General features: G+C 33.6%; 1 pseudogene; it reads right to left on the minus strand.

Moving 5' to 3' along the window:
* Nucleotides 1–550: 550 nt before the first annotated feature.
* On the minus strand, nucleotides 551–1,830 carry LOC136219301 (syntaxin-71-like; annotated as a pseudogene).
* Nucleotides 1,831–3,780: the final 1,950 nt, after the last annotated feature.

Genomic DNA, 3,780 nt, shown 5'->3' on the forward strand with positions numbered 1-3,780 from the left:
AGACGATTATCGTCCTCATTTTTAGGAATGATTTCCGTCTCGTGTATAGAAGATGATTTTTTTCAATACTCTTAGAGGACAATTTTTTGTCCCCAAAAGAAGGGGCGATTGTCGTCCCCATGTAAAGGAGACAAATTTTGTCTCTTCATTAAGGGACAAATGCCATCCCTAGGGAAAAGGGACAACATTGATCCCAAAAATTATCATTAGGCGTTTTGACAAAAAAAAAGCTAAAAGATATATGAATATTTGGATTGAAGAGAGCTACTTCAAAATCTCACAACTGCTAAGAACATTTTCATTAGATATCTTCCTAGATAAGTGACATGAGAGCTTGATGTAAAAATATTATACAACTGCATAAAGTTGACAATGTAAGTGCCCATGATTAGCATCTAAAATCAAAACTTAATTGATCCTAATAGATGAAATTTTGGTATTGAAATATAATAATCCTACAACTTGCTATATAGAATTCTACTCATTCATCAATAGATTTACAATATTTAACAAGATGCATTCTTAAATAACCAATGCCAATTACATGTTACTAAAGATTCACAATGGATACTACTATACTAGTAGTGTAATCATCAAGCAAAACAAGGAAGAAACAGTGAATTACCTTGTCATCCATTTCATCCACCAATGGCTCGCCTGTCCATTTCCTGAAGACAAATTAACAACCAGCTAACAAATAAGAACTAGAACATTTAATAATTGTTAGAACTCCAAACATCAAGATACACTGTCAAACCTCATTTATGTCACGAGCCATGTTTTTCAGAGTGTCTAACCCTTCTACTATGACATCTAAGCCTTGATCCTGCATGAAGTTAGATATATATTATATTGATGAACAACTAACGCCACGTCGCCACTAAGAAAAGAAGTTCGCACTAATTTCACTGATATGCTCCAACTAAAACTATGGCAGATTGTTGCATTTTAACATATGACAGCAAAACATAGTCTAAAGCATAGTTCGAAGATAAATAAATGCACAAGCTTGCCTATTTCACTCTATGTGTCTCATACTACTGCCTAAATCAGTCCGACTCTTCATATTACTGGAAATAGTCATTAATAAAACAATTGGAGAATCATCGTGAGTATCATATTCATGAGGGTATACTTATAATTAACAGTCAACTTCAAGACAGATTGATAAATTACCATAAGTGGAGTCAAATTTGATTCCAGCATGAGCAGTGGAAGGTGCCCAATCACTAGTTTGTTTAACTGGCCCCATACTTTCATCTGGTATTGCTTCAATCCTGTCTTTTAATGCAGAAACTAAATCCTTACGAGCCTCTTGTTCTTCTTTTGAAAGCCCTTTGACCTAGAATAGAGAAATTTAAACTAATTAGCTGCTTTGTTTTCTTCTTCTCTGGGGATTTAAAAATTTGTATAGAACAATCAAATTTAGGACCACATCGAAACAGAAAATGTCAGAAAACTAGGGGGAAAAGAAAAGAAAGCTATATGGCAGACCTTTTGAAGGCAAGTCTCTGTAATTTGGGAATTTCCTCTAGCAATCGAGCCTTTATTGTTCGTATCTCAGCCTTTATAGCAATAACGGTAGCCCTATTTTTATCCACTACTTCCGACTCTGACTTCTACAATAATTTCCAATTTCAGAATTGAGAAAATGTACTTTTGTAGTCCTCTAAAATCTAGCAGCAACAACCAAGAAAAAAAAGAGGAAGAGGAAGAGGGGATAATTACATCAATAGTAGCATCAAGGTCAGCCTGAACGACGCCGTAGAGTCGAGAAAAAGCACCTTGTGATGTTGGGATGATAAATCTACGAATGCTGCCAATTTTCATTGATTTTACTTCAATCCTTCAAATGGCCTGCAAGCAGTTTTGAACAAAATTAGATCCATTTATATTATCTTTGTAATTCCACATTTCAATTTCACTAGTTATTATTAGTATTCTAAATTGATATAAAAATTTCCCATTCCGACTATAAATCACAATATGTTCATCAAACCCAATAGACTGCGGAGCTCTATAAGAATAATCATAAAACACTTTCAAATTAGTATATTAAAGCGACATGTATCAACGTTTTAAGTGGAGTGCAATACACAAATTGGCATATCAGATTCCAAAGATGAAGGAGCACAATAGCATACTTGTGGATTCAATACATCAATCTGATGGATAATGTTTTCCTGTCAACAATAGCATATTTGAAGCTGTTTTCAAATAGGCTTCCCTAGCAATGCAGGAGGTCCACTTGATACTGATTGATGCATTTTTCCAGTATCAGGTGTTTATCCAAAATCATCAAATCCAATAGACTATAATAACAACCATCACAAACATGATTATTCATGAAATTCGTCCACGACTTCCAATTAGTTAATAAAATTAGCACGTATCAACATCAAAATGCATCAATTAAAATCAGACATCATCACAACAAATTCAATGCCATTTTAAGACCATAAAATGCATCATAGACTAGTCTATAAATGAAAAAAAAGGAAACTGAACCAAGTAACCTATGAAAAGAAGCAAACACAAAAGCATTAATTAGCATATATATAGATAGGAATCCAAATAAGAAAAGGAAAACTGACATCAGGGGCTAGCTCGGATTCAAGCAGGCTAGAAAGAGAATCATCCAATGGCCATAAAATAACAATAAAATTGTACACCTTTTGGTTCAGTTTTTGCTATTGGAACTCTTATAACTAGTTAACCTTAACACAATAGCCATAGTATCAGAAATAAACACTCAAATAGCATGTGAAATTTCCAATCTCTATACTCATAATCATCCTTATTTGTTTTATTGTCAATCATAGATAATGCATAAATAATTTGGATAGAGACCTCTAATTCAGTATAAAATCAGACACCGATTAGGATATTAATCAAATGCTAGCCATGAAAAGAAGGTTAACAAATAGTCCTGAGTAACTCAACATACAACAAAAGGAATAAACTAAATGAACTTTTAGAAGAAAGAAAAATACCCAAATCGTGGTTCCTAGGGATTCCTGAAGGTGTTACTTGCAGTCACACTTCATAATATACTTTGAAGCAACATCGTGAACCTAGTAAAACAAAAGAAGGGCAATATATACAAGTCTAGTTAGCCAGATGCTAGAAATACAATTGTGGAAAGAACAAGTCTGAAAATTTAACAAACAAGAAATAAGATGAACCAATAATGACCCACCTTGCACAATCACTCACCCCATATTCACAAATAACAACTATCTTCAACACAATGAGGGCATAATTATCCATGTATGGAACTATATCAATATCACCGAAATATTTTGCTTCTTTCTTTAGCTTTATATGTTTATTTCATTTCCATTTAGTTGAATAAAACATGGTGTTCTAGTGATCCATTAACATTTTCAATTGATAATAATTTTATTAGATTTACTAGTTTATAAAACTAAGTATGAATTCCTTTTCCATCCTCACAAAAGCTACGAAAGACCGAGCCACTATTTCCACAGATCTTATCAACTTTTGATGCATCCAGTTTGTACCCACAGCCATCCGCTCTGCAAAATGGTTGCCAGCAGAGAGAATGCCAATAAAACGTTCTAACCATCAAGAATTGAAGGATCTTGCCACTTACTCGATAAAATTTTCCCCAGCGATGCCTCTACTAACAGTTAATGGTTATGGACTAAAGTTGATGTTTTATGCCTCCTGGACAGAAAGCTTCGATTTAAAACCCCCAAATTATATATACTTAATCATCTAGATGCATACACTCTAAGCAAAATTAAAATTAAAATC

This window comes from Euphorbia lathyris, chromosome 1 (assembly GCF_963576675.1).
Source record: "Euphorbia lathyris chromosome 1, ddEupLath1.1, whole genome shotgun sequence".
NCBI classification, from domain to species: domain Eukaryota; kingdom Viridiplantae; phylum Streptophyta; class Magnoliopsida; order Malpighiales; family Euphorbiaceae; genus Euphorbia; species Euphorbia lathyris.